The following is a 13,541-nucleotide window of genomic DNA, read 5'->3' as shown; positions in this document are numbered from 1 at the left end:
TGCTAAGGGTAGCAGAGGTCACAGTGAGCCAAGGGCAGCAGAGGGCATGGGGAGCCAAGGGAGCAGAGGGGCTAAACGGGATCCAAAGGATCTTCAACAAAAAAGACAGGCAAGGGAACACCATGGAGGCTCCCCAATGCCTCTGATCCCTTCACTCTCCTCCTAGCATGAAAGAAAACCCCCACATCTGCACAGATGATGCATAAGGGCAAGTAAAGGACTAGGTGGACAGGGTGAACGTGTACAGCTCAGTGGCTCGGCAGAGGAGCTGCTTCCTTAGTTTGTTAAAGGCATCACCGACCCCTTTGAAAGTCATGGAAACCCGTGGGGAGTCCAGTGAACTGGAGGACCTTAGCCTAGCTCAGCTCCACAGCACTTGGCAGAGCCATCCTGGAGTTACCATCCGGTAAGTCTGAGTGCAGCTCCAGGAAAGGCTGGAGGAAATACTAAATCTCTACAGGACCCTGCAGCCATGAGGCACTGTACACATCAGGGGGCTTGTTGGGGCCAGGCATCATGGATCCACAGGATCGCTGCTACACCCCCAGCCTTGGAACTGTCTCTTAGAGGAACCCCTTTGCCGGGCCAGACCCCCAAGGAGTCTTCCTCTCCCTTCAGGGTCAGCCACACAGCCTTGCCGCCTCCCAGACTGAACTGCTGGGGCTGCAGCACTCCCACTTCGCAGCATGAGCTTTGCTCGGCAAGTCCAGCCAAGCCAGACTCCTGGGAGAGACTTGTCCACTCTGCAGGGCTTGATGCACCTCCCCAGCAATCCCAGTGACACTCAAGCAGGGTTGCCAAAACATCCGAATTTACTAGACAGCTGGAACACTGCAGCAGGAGTCCCTAGCTTAGCACAGAGACAGGAAGGTTAAAGTATGGACCAGTCTGGTCGGACCAGACCACAGCCACGCTGTAGTAAACCCCAGGTTCAGGCTCCATCTGTCTCTTATTCTCACCTTCTTCCTCAGTTCCAACTCCCCAGGTCAGAGAGCCCAGACTCCTTCCAGCCACCCGTTCTTATCCCCGGCACCTCACCCCTTATGCCTGCTTAGTCCGCAGGCTGGGCTCTTTGCTCAGCTTCTCTGCTGAGAGGTGGGGAAATCCCCCTCCCTCTGGGTCATGAATCGCTAGGTGTCCATGTCCCACTGACATGGGGTCAGCCTTGACCAGTCCTTTTCTTAGCGACCCATTGAGGCTCAGACAGCCAGGGCTGGCTCTAGCTTTTTTGCTGCCCCAAGCAGCAAAAAAAAGCGCTGCCCCCGAGCCCACCCGCCGAGCACCGCGCCGCCCCCCCCCGCCGAGCGCCACCGGACCCCCCCCCAAGCGCGAGCCCTGCGCTGCCCCCCCCCCCGCTGAGCGCCGCCGGAACCCCCCTCCAGCGCCACAACCACGCGCCGGAGCTCGCCCCCTCCCCCCCCGTGCTGAGCGCCGCCGAAACCCCCCCCCCCCGAGCGCCGAGCCCCGCGCTGCCCCCCCCGCTGAGCGCCGCGCCGCCGGAGCCCACCCCCCCGCGGAATACCGCACCGCGCTCCCCCCGCCGCCCCTTACCAGGTGCTTGGGTGCCTGGTGCCTGGAGCCAGCCCTGCAGACAGCTAGGTCACATTCACCCCTATGTCTCTTAGCCTGCCCTGAGAGCACACTTAATCCCTCCCCGCAACAAACACACTGGTAACAGTGTGGCACACAGGGGAAACTGAGGCATGCATAGGGATCATAAAAATATTACAAAAAATTCCTACTTCATCACGTCTTTGCCCCCTTCGAGACCAAATTGAGTAGGGTCACTTCAACCAGTGACCTGGGGAAATTCAACTCACAACTGTTATCCAAAGATGGCCCAGCGTCTTTCCCATCCCCTGGGGAGCTCAACTCTCAGGCACTCCCACGATTCTTCCAGCCCAGTTCCTAACCAACCAAACGTAGGGTTTCCAGTGCACAGCTCAGAGCAGTTCCCCATCCCCCCTTCGGTCTGGGCGGGTCGATGGCACTCGCAGGGTGCATGTGAGGCATTTTCATGTGGCCCTTCTCCCTTTTGTCACCCCAAAAGCTTTGGGTTTGAAACTGGGCTGGGGTCCTGCCACTGCCTCCTCTCCCTCGTCTGCCAGGGAGTGAGGAGGGCAGTGACCCCACATTCCTCCATGTGTCAGACCTCTTGGCTTCAGCCTGGGTGTCCTGACCCCGTGGTTGGAGTAGGAAGTTGACCTCCTGAGCAGTTAGCAGGGGATCAGTGTAGGTTTGTCCCCCTCCAAAGTTGATCTTAACCCAGCCATATCTCTGGGGCTCTGGTGAGGCAGGGATACAAGGTCCAATTCTACACTGGCAGGCCCCCTCTGCAGAGGTTTCTCCACCCAGGGCTGTGCACATGCCAGGACTCCATTTCCCCTTGGGGGTTAGCCAGTTGCCCTCACCCCCAGGGCAGATTATGCCTGAGCCCGTGTGACTCACATCTCCCATGAGGAGATGGGTAGGAGCCATTCCTCTGCCCCACTCAGATCCAGGTGTCTGCTTGTAGACAGAAAGGTGTCCTGAGTGTTACAGCCTTTCCTTTGTGTTGCAAGCAAGGGGGGTGACCACCCCTCATTCTCCCTGCCAGCCAAGCTATTTGCATTTGCACTGACACCACCAGTCTGAATGTGATTCAAAGCCTTGGCTGGTACAGAAACAGGGACTGAATTTTGTCTTACGGTGATACAATTAGTTCCCAAAAGAATGTCACAGCTGATATCCTGAAGAACCCCAACTACCAGCCACCCCAATCCCTCCTGTGTCTGCCCCGGATCTGAGCCACAAGCAGGATGAATGGCTTCACATTTAGAACCTTAACCCAGGCCACACAGCCCGGCAGCATCTAGTGGGGTTGACCACACAGGGTCTGACAAAGGGTCTCTCTGTCCTAGAATCTCTCCACCCCATGAATGTCTTCCCATTACCCACCACCTTCTGCTCCCACTGGGGGTCAGAGGAGTCTGAGCCCAGGAGAGTACAACAGGACATGTACCAGTACCTGGAGGGAGAGCCCATCTGTCACCTCCCCCTGTCTCTATGACTGCTTTCCTCTGAAAGGTCAATCACTTAGTTCACTCTCCAGGCCTGAGCTCCACGCTGCCTTCTTGGCTGGGGGGATAAGTTAAATCCTCTGTCCTGGGCAAACTTTATTTCATCAAGCTTTAGGCATCCTCCCCTCTTGCACCCTGTTTTTCCACAAATGTTGCACTTCTGGTCCTTGCAATAACTCAGTGGGAGTCTACTGGGATTGGCTGCTCCCCGCACTTTGGGTTTCCCTGAATCCCACTTCTGGGCACCTCCATTGGTTCCCCTTCCCAGGATCCATGCTTAGACCAGTCCCCTTTGGGTCTTTTTTCATACCCAGACCTGTTGTCCAAAACCCATCTGCCAACCAGCCTGTGCTACGCAGCTTCTTCGGCTTCCTGACCACTAGCCACATTTTCAGCTTGTGGGGGACAGATCTCAGGGAGTTGTTCCAACCCAACTGCTCCAGGTGATACAAATCCTCCAGTGTGGTGATGTCTGCACTTTACCCCACTTGTGCAGGTATTCTCCCGCCAGGGTGGTGGCTTCCATCTGTCACACCCTGGGCCTTTTGCACACCCTGAAAACTTTTCCTATAAGCCTCAGGTGTCAATTCAAACTGTTCATAGTCTCCAGTATCAACTCAGTCCATCTGTCTGTACACCTCTATAGCTTATGGACTGAGTAAGGGGCTGAGGCAGCTGAGCTGGTCTGTAGAGTCAACCTGGTTCAAATCACAACCCTTCTAAAAGGCAGTGAGGCTGGCGTCTATATCCCTCCCTCCTTAAACTGGGGCAACAATTTGTTATCTAGGTTTCCTGTGGAATTGGCAACCCAGAATCTTTCCCCACTTACCCCTCGGGGGGTCGTCTTGCCCCTCGGCTTCCTCATCTCGAGTTCATGAGTCCTCTGTGTTCTCCTGGCTCTTCTGCTGGTCTTCCTCATGCTTCCACTGCTTCTCCTGGTCAGCTCGCTCCCTTTTGTGGTCCTCTAGGCTCTGTTGCTCTAGCTGAAGCTCCTTCACTTTCAGCTTCAACCCCCCACTTCTTCAGTTCTATTGATGGCATGAAGATGCCCTGCTGGATGGGGATCAGAGTCATGTAGATCATAGAATCATAGAATATCAGGGTTGGAAGGGACCTCAGGAGGTCATCTAGTCCAACCCCTGCTCAAAGCAGGACCAGCCCCAATTAAATCATCCCAGCCAGAGCTTTGTCAAGCCTGACCTTAAAAACCTCTAAGGAAGAAGATTCCACCACCTCCCTGGGTAACCCATTCCAGAGCTTCACCACCCTCCCAGTGAAATAGTTTTTCCAAATATCCAATCTAGACCACCCCCACTGCAACTTGTTCTGTCATCTGCTACCACCGAGAACAGCCGAGTTCCATCCTCTTTGGAACCCCCCTTCAGGTAGTTGAAGGTTGCTATAAAATCCCCCCTCACTCTTCTCTTCTGCCGACTAAATAACCCCAGTTCCCTCAGCCTCTCATAAATCATGTGTCCCAGCCCCCTGATCATTTTCGTTGCCCTCTGCTGGACTCTTTCTAATTTGTCCACATCTTTTCTGTAGTGGGGGGGCCCAAAACTGGACACAATACTCTAGATGTGGCCTAACCAGTGCCGAATAGAGGGGAATAATCACTTCCCTCGATCTACTGACACTGTTCCTACTAATGCAGCTCAATATGCTGTTAGCCTTCTTGGCAACAAGGGCACACTTTGACTCATATCCAGCTTCTTGTCCACTGTAATCCCCAGGTCCTTTTCTGCAGAACTGCCACTTAGCCAGTCGGTCCCCAGCCTGTAGTGGTGCATGGATTCTTCCATCCTAAGTGCAGGACTCTGCACTCGTCCATGTTGAACCTCATCAGATTTCTTTTGGCCCAATCCTCCAATTTGTCTAGGTCACTCTGGACCCTATCCCTACCCTCCAGCTTATCTAACTCTCTCCCCAATAATGTAAGGGTGTGATGGATCCAGCTGGGAGGGTTTCCAAGATGCCCACCTCTTTGGGTATTTGAAAGTGCACACTAAGCAGGGCTGGCTCTAGGTCATTTGCCGCCTCAAGCAAAAAAAATTTTGGCTGCCCCCCACCCCAGCCCTGGGCTCCCATCCCGCTCCTTGCTGCCCCAGCCCTGGGCTCTCCCCCCAAACCTGCACCCTCCTGCTGTCCCAGACCAGGGCGGGTCATTCAGCAGGAATTTTAGATGTGCACAGAACACAGACAGGATTGGTTCCCATATGGTTACAGAACTGCAGTAAAGTGGAACAATTTTCAGCTTGTGTGACTGGAAGATGTCTGGATGCATATTATAAGACTGTCCTACATAAATGAGGAAAAGTTGAGGTGCCTTTATTATTCTTTTGTTCCATTCTTTGTTTCTATAGGGAATTTGCCAATGCAATCACTGTCTTCCTTTTAAACAAATAAAACTAAAAAAAAAAAGGCAATGGCTGTTGAAAATAGCAATTCCAGTCCTAAAAATCACTGGGAAGCATTGCTTGCTCAATTGTATCCTACTTTTTCTACAGCAAGTTACAGTGGATCAGTATATCTGAATTGGGGGAAATGAAGTAACAGCTGCCCAAATGGAGCTTGAGCTCTCCTGAATTTTGAGGGTGTTCAAATCTGGAAGGCAGGTGCTAGATTCCCTTTCTGAATATTAGCTATATCTGGAAAGGAAAAGTCAATTTCTGCTTCCATGGCTCAGAAGTGCAAATCCTCCTACATGCCTGGTACTGTATCTAAAGCTGCCCAGGTCCTCTAGCAGAGCCTCCCCTCCCTTACTTTTCATTTTAAAGTCTAGTGGGATCCACGTACCTCCCTTGCTAGGCTTCAGATAGAGAGGTGCACTGTCCCTTTAGTCCACCCAATTCCTTCTTTGGGGGCTGCAAGGTGACCTCACACCAGTATCCCTAATCCAGTCTGGAGAAGTCTTCTGAGGGGGATATCTGGGGCAAAGCCTTCTACTCCTTGGGCTGGGCACACTTGTCCCCCACTCACAGTGCCACCCTGTTCTAGCAGCCAGCTCTCCATTCACAGCAAGCTGCAGCATGGCTCAGCTACCTCACTCCCTCCCCCTCCCTTTCCTGTTGATAGCTGCCAAGGGATGGCTGGGAAATTTAGTTCTTTCCCTGCTCCAGGGCTGGCTCTATAGGCAGGGAGCTAGGCAAGGAACTACAGCTCCCAGGGTCCCATGGGTTCTCCATTTCTGCAGCGTTGTGAGAGGGGAGGAAGTGAGTTTAAAAAAAAAAAAAAAAAAGGATGGCCAGAATGCCACACCCTGCAAATGTGCTGCCCCAAGCACCTGCTTGTTTTGCTGGTGCCTAAAGCCAGCCCTGACACTAAGCCAAAGGTCTAGCCTGAAAAGAGAAATGGAACCAAAACAACCTGACTTCGCTTTGAGACCAACTGAGCTGCCCATGTGGACATTCTACGGGCATGTCTACACGACAGACTTAAGTCGACTTACAGCCACTGTAGCCCAGCTGGCAGCAGGAGCCGGGGGCAACCAGGCTTTAGCTGCCCGGGTTTCTTGTCAATTTCACAGCTCCAGCATGGAACCCTGAAAATTGACAAGACAGCCAACAGCCCATGTAAGTAACTCAGTGTCTACACAGATACTGTGTCACCCTAACTATGCCACCATAAGCCCTACAGCTCTCATGGAGGTGGAGTTACTATGTTGGTGTAGTAGGGCACTTCCAGCGGCAGGACAAGCCTGTAGTGTAAACACTGACATAGCTGCCTTACGTCGACCTAGCTATGTAGTGTAGACCAGGCCTGAGATCCACTGAACTGTGGCTTCTTCCACTTTAGTGACTTAATGGGCTTCACTAAACCAGAACAGGTGGCTTTAAACCGCCTGCAGGGGGGCCCACACAGCCTTGACTCCAGCTTAACTCATTGCTTTAAATTTACTCCCTGGCTGACCTTGCCCTTGCAGACCAGGCCCTAGAAACTACCCCCCGGGGAAAAGCCTGCAGTGGCTGGGAGCTAGAGGCTGTGCACCCACCGGGTCCTTTGCCTCACTGATTGTTCTGATTCTTTGTCTTTGGTTTACTGGACTCATTTATTCAGCAGCAAAGTGGGCATGTGATCATCTGATGGGCCTGTCAGTGCCCGCCCAGCTTCACCCTGGCACGGGGGCCGGGTGACGGAGCTGGGAGCTCAGCCCCACTCTGAGTCACCATCTGCCGCAGCATAATTCACACAGACAGGCCAGATGCTGTGACTAGCACAAAGCTCTGCCACTTTCATGTGAGTTAAAATACATGAGCTGGGGGGCACCGGCCAAAGACTGGACCCAGCCCTGCTCTGAGCACGGGCAACACGGCACTGCCGCTGGCCACACGTGATGGGAATTGCTGCCAAAGGAAGCACAACAAGTTTTATTGCATTTCCAAAACGCAGAATCTGCACTGCACGGTGCCGAGTGACGTCTCCTGGCCCCTTCTCCACTCACTGGTATTCACGCATAGCCAGCCATAGCGCACTACCGTACCAGCACCCCTGACAGCACTAGCATCACAGCTCTCATCCTCTCTGAGGCCCGTGGTCCCCTCCTAGGTGTTGGAAACTCCCCCGCGTATGCGCTCCTTTCAGTGCCAGACCCCACAGAGCAGGATTCCTGCCACACGTGGCATCCAGCTCCCTCCATTGCGAAGGTCCAGCTGCTTGCAGGGAGCTCACAGGGGCTGGCACTGCTGCCTTGTAGGAGCTGCTTGACATCCTCGCCCAGCTGCCCTCTCTGCCGATGGCTGGGCTGGGGAGCAGCTCAGCAGGCATGGCTTGAGCCTGATCTAAGTCCTGCTCTCACGCGCCATCCCCAGCTGCAGTTCTTTGGCACCCCCTGTAAAACCCACCAAAGCAGAGACGCTAGCTAGGGGTCAGACTTGCTCACCTGGGTCCCAGGGGCGGGGCTAAGTGCTGAGGGGTTTGCTCGCCCCAATTGTTTGTTAATGTGGCCATTCACTGGAGAATGGTAATTACCCTGAGGGAGGGGCAGAGGTGACAGTTAATGGGTGAGATTTGACTTGAGCCATTTCCATCTGTGCTGTGCCCAGATATCACTGTGATGGGAGCCACAGAACTAAACTAATGTCTCTCAGGGCCTTGGCATCCTCATGTCAGGGGAGTGCCCTCTGCACAGTCCCTCTGCCCTCTCAGGGTCCGGTCACTCAGCCAGCTGAGTGCTCCTGTGTGACCCCACCCAGGTATCTTCCTTTCCTCTCCTCCGCCTGCACTGCCTCCCCTTCCCCAGTGCCTGGCCCTGCTCTAGTTGCCAGAGGTGGCAACCTGGCTTCAGAGTGATCTGCCTGCCCCCCAGGAATTGAGCAGGGCTGACTATGGCCCATGTAACGACCAGTGCTCCCCACTTATCATAGCCTACAGCTCACCTTGACACAACTGGTGGTGTTTCCCCAGTACCAGCCTGTGACATTCCCCAGGCTACAGTCTGGACTGTGTCCACTCAGTTCTCCAACCTGGGGAGCCTTTTACCTGGCTTCGCTCTGAGAGCAACCACTCCTGGCCTGCCCACACCCAGCCTCCTGCATATAAGTTACTCCCGAGTACAGTACATGAGTGCTGCAGCCTAGGCTTGCCAACAGTCCCTTATTACACCCTTATTTTTCATCTCAACAAGATTGGGAGTTGCTGAGTGCTGCAAAGAACAGCAAGAAATTCCCCGGCAAACGTAGGTGAGTGCTGCTTAGTATTACTCTCATTATTATGTCCCTTATTTTTGAAATATTGTTGGTGACTCTCCTACAGCCAGCCACTCTTGACTTACACTGCAGAGTGACACCGGCAAACTCCCAGGTCCAGACTTTCCCAAAAATGCGCGTCTTGCATTAAACCCTCTCCTGGACAATACAAACCCAAAGAAAGTCCATCATTTTATTAATAGAAAACTATATGCACAAATCCTGTTATCTCAAATGAAATTTCCAAAAGATATTTCAGTCACCTGCTCCCTGCCCCAGCGCTGCCACCTCTTTCATTACATCACGTATGGGTGGGAATTTCCCAGCTCCCCAGGATTCTGCAGAGCAGTTTCCTGCCGAGCCATTCCAAGCTCACAGAGGAGAAGCCAGCGCTCTGCTGAACTCCAGCCTCCATCAATCTACACAGCTGAGCATTAGTGGCTGGCGTTATTCTGCGGGCATTGCTGTATGTGCCCCACTGCTTGGTATGAATCTGAATAACTGCTTGGTCAGTGCTGACTAGCATAGTCCGGCAGCAGCAGGAGGAGCCACCCGCGCCAGGGCTGTGAGCCTGCCCTGAACCACCGGGACTCTGAACATTAGAGGGGCTGCTCAGCCATACTGCCTGGGTGTCTATTTGTGCCACAGGACTTACCCAGCAGCCTTCAGGGCAAGGTGACAGAAACCTGATGCTTTGGCTCAAGAGATGGCTTGGGGCTGCCTCCTTGGCTGTGCTCAGCAATCAGCCTGCCCAGCCGGGGAGCAGCCAGCTCTCCCCTCCCCTCATCACAAGGCTGCTCTGCACACGGCAGCTAGGCCTGTGTCTGAGCAGGCAGGGCTAGTTAAGCAGGTGCTGGGGCTGCAGGGGTAGGGTTACCATACGTCCGGATTTTCCCGGACATGTCCGGCTTTTGGGGGCTCAAATCCCCGTCCGGGGGGAAATCCCCAAAAGCCGGGCATGTCCGGGAAAATCGGGAGGGCTGGGTGGTGCTCGGCCGGGGCCGGCGGTGCGGGGCCGGTGCGGGGCCGGGGGCATGGTGCCGGGCCGGGAACCAGGGGCGCAGTGCCGGGCCGGGCGCGGGGCCGGCCGGGGAGCCGGGGGCGCGGTGCTGGGCCGGGGGCCGGGCCGGCGGGGAGCCGGTCAGCCGGGCCGGCGGGGAGCCGGGCCGGCGGGGAGCCGGGGAGCCGGGCCGGCGGGGAGCCGGTCAACCGGGCCCGCGGGGAGCCGGGCCCGCGGGGAGCCGGTCAGCCAGGCCGGCGGGCCCGCGGGGAGCCCGGGGGTGCGCTGGGCCGCCGGGGGCCGGCAGTGCTGGGCGGGCCGGGGCCGGCACCCCAGGGCCCGAGCCGACCCAGGCTGGAGCCGCCGGGGGGCCAGCCTGGGCCGCGCCTCCTCCCCCCGCCCCCCTTACCTGCTTCAGGCTTCCCGCGAATCAAATGTTCGCGGGAAGCAGGGGAGGGGGCGGAGACTTTGGGGAGGGGGCGGGGTTGGGGCGGGGGTATGGGCGGGGCTGGGGGCGGGGCCGGGGGCCGTGGAGTGTCCTCCATTTGGAGGCACAGAATATGGTAACCCTATGCAGGGGGGTGTCACCGTCGGGGACCAGGGTTGGCGGAACTGAGATCTGTCCCTAGAGATGGACATCTCTGGTCTCCATCAGACCCAGGGCACTATCCTGGATACAGGAATCCCTGAGGAAACATCTGACACCAGCCTATGCGAGGCAGGAGCTCAGACTGGATGATCAGAATGGCCCTTGAAATCTACACAGCTAGGAAAATTAGATAGAAAAGGCCTTTTAGTTCACACCTGAGGCCCATGCAGGATTGTTCCCTATGGCCAGGGCCTGTGTGTGGCAGCAGAGCTGACCTCCTTGGAGCAAGCCCTGTGGGCTCTGGTATGATGGGCCAGCAAGACCCCTGTTCTCTGAGAGGCTGGCAAGGCCCCAGGACTCCACGGGCTCGGGTGTGACAGGTGGGCAAAGCCCCAGGACTCGGTGGGCTCAGGCAGGCCAGGCTCTGGGCCTCTGCAGGAAGCAGCTTGAGGGGCTGAAGATACTCTGGCAGATTTGTTGAATTTAATCAATTGAATGTGGAATGACTAATCCAGCGGGCGCCATCACCTGGGAATTCATTTGGAACCTGATGGCGTTGGACACTCGTCTCCCAGAGCACCCTTGCGCTGCCTTTGAAATCCCCACCATAGGCATGAAATTCCCCTGCTGGGGAGGTACCTTGGGGCGTGGAACACACCCATTGGGCCAGATCCTGAGCTGGGGGATTCCATGTAGCTCCATCAGCTTTGCTATTAAGGGCTGCAGAGGCCGAGGCTCTGGGGCCCTGCCTACAGGACATTGCCGGATGGTATGATAACTAACTGGTGAGCATGTATTATAGGCCCCTCTGTGCCCAATCCACACAGGGTATGAGTTGTTACGGGCCCTGCCTAGGGACTTGACTCTTTAGCTCAAGCTGTAGCAGCTTATGCCTTGACTCTGGAGGTCCCCATTCAGCCCCTGGAGTGCTGGCTGAGATGGCTGCCATCACACTATATCCAGTCCAGGTCTAAATGTACCAAGCAATGGGATGTCTGCACTTCGGGGCAGCATGCTACACCAAGGGGACTGAGGAGATGGTGGCTGTGGATGGGTTGGGGGAGGCGTCCTGTGTGCTGAGCAAGGCGCCCTCTAGTATGATGCTGTGCTTTGAGGGCAGGTGTTGCCATGTCCCTGCACAGGGCCTCAGCCCCTGGGACCAGGCTGGCTGATGATGCCTGTAGAACCTTTCCTTCCTCCTCTCCCGTGCTGTTTGAGCAGGGACCTGTGGAAGTGGCTTGGGGCGGCCCTTCCCTGTGGTTCTGAGCAAGGGCACCCACGAAAAGGAGGCTGCAATGGGATGGGACAGACTTAGGCTGGCGAAGCAGATATCTTTGATGTCAGGTCTAACCTGAGCAATGTATGTCCATGCTGAGTTCCCAACAGCAGCAGCAGACCCGGAGCTCGGCAGCGGCCCGGCGTCTGCCCTGGCTGGAGTAGTCAGGGGTAGAGCTGACCAAAGAATGGAGTTTTGATTCAGAGCCAAACCCCCAAATCTGAAAAAATCCAGTTCAATTCGAACCAAAACCAATTTCATTTTTACATTGAATCGAAAAACTCAAAAAAGCAATTTGTTTTGAATGGACTGAAATGTTTCTGGTAAACTCAAAACTAATTTTTTTTTTCTTTTTCTTTTTTTTTTTAGTTTTTCATTTTGATTCTGCCATTTTCAGGTGTTTTGCACCCTTTTTTGTGGGCTTGGGGTTTTTTGGCCAAAAATGAAACTGAAATGCTGTTTCAGACTTAAAAGTTGAAATGAAATGTTTTGACCTTTTTGAAACGTATTTTCAGATTTTTTCAGCCCAAACTATTAAATAAATTTGACCCAAATTCATGACTATTTTGGAACCCTGAGAAATGCATTTTTTCAGCAAAATTTCTATTTGCCATAAAATTCACCCAACCTGAGTCTGGAGGGTGTTAAACTAATGGGAGAACAAACGGACTTTCATTAGCACAAAATCGAGATGTTGAGAACAAAATTAACCAAGAAACCAAAGGATGTGAAGAAAAGAAATTCTTGAATTGCCTAGACACCAATGCTAGGAACCTGGGTAACAAACAAGAGGAAATGGAATTGCTCTTTTAAACCCATACATTTGATCTAGTTGGTATTATTACGGAAACCTAGAGGGCTGATTTGCATGATTGGAATGTTAAATTCACCGGTTACAACCTTCAGTATTTAGGAAGGCTCACATGGGCAAAAGGGGAGGGGTAGTGGCACTCTGTCAAAAATGGCATTGCCTGTCTCCGAACCACTGGCAATTCAGAAGAAAATAATGTTGACTGCTTATGGATCAATGTCCTAACAGATAAAGCACAAGATGGGGTATCAGTGGTGTTTGCTACTGACCCCCAAATCACACTAGGGAACAGGATGCTGAGGACCACTGCACCAGCCACAGTAACCAACCATTGATGGCGTCACACCAGGCATCATGATCTGGCTCAATCCTGAGAATCCAAGAATCTCTAGGGCAGCTCCGCAGGCAGCAGCAGATAGGGTCAGGGTGTGCAGTGCGCACCTCTTTGTGCATCAATGGAGAGTTTCAGAGCACAGTGTGCTGGAGGAGATGTGCAGGCTCCTTACGTGCCTGTCTATAATATATAGGGGAAAAGGCTGTGTGATCATGGGGGACTTCAGTTTGAGTGACGTATGCTGGAGGTCTCATGCTGCTGCTTCTAAAACATCCTCGGAATTTCTAAATATTATAGATGACAATTTCCCAACTCAGAAAGCGTTGCATCCAACTTGGGGGAATTCTTTATTAGACCTCATCTTGACAGATAAAGAAGAACTGATCACAGAACTAAAAATTAGTAGTAGCTTAGGTTTAAGGGATCATGGCTTGATTGTTATGTGCAAACAGAATAAGTCCAGACCAGGGATATATATATTCTTGGTGCTTTAAAGGGCCAGTTTCACAAAACTGAAAACAATTATGAGCCAAATCAATTGGGAGAAAGAATTTAAACTGAAAAATGTGAATGATAAGTGAGAACTGTTGAAGATTATTTTACTAGATGCCCAAAATGACACAATCCCCCAATTGAGAAAGAAGCCCACACTCATTTAAAAAAAAAAAACTGACTTGGAAGAGAAATAGAGGCAATACGATTAATTACAATTAAAATAAAACCATATATATAACAAAAAGAAAAAAGGGGAAGTCGATAGTAATTAATATAAATCAGAAGCTAGAAAT

This window comes from Malaclemys terrapin, chromosome 21, assembly GCF_027887155.1.
Source record: "Malaclemys terrapin pileata isolate rMalTer1 chromosome 21, rMalTer1.hap1, whole genome shotgun sequence".
Classification (NCBI taxonomy): Eukaryota; Metazoa; Chordata; order Testudines; family Emydidae; genus Malaclemys; species Malaclemys terrapin.
This window is presented reverse-complemented; position numbering follows the sequence as displayed.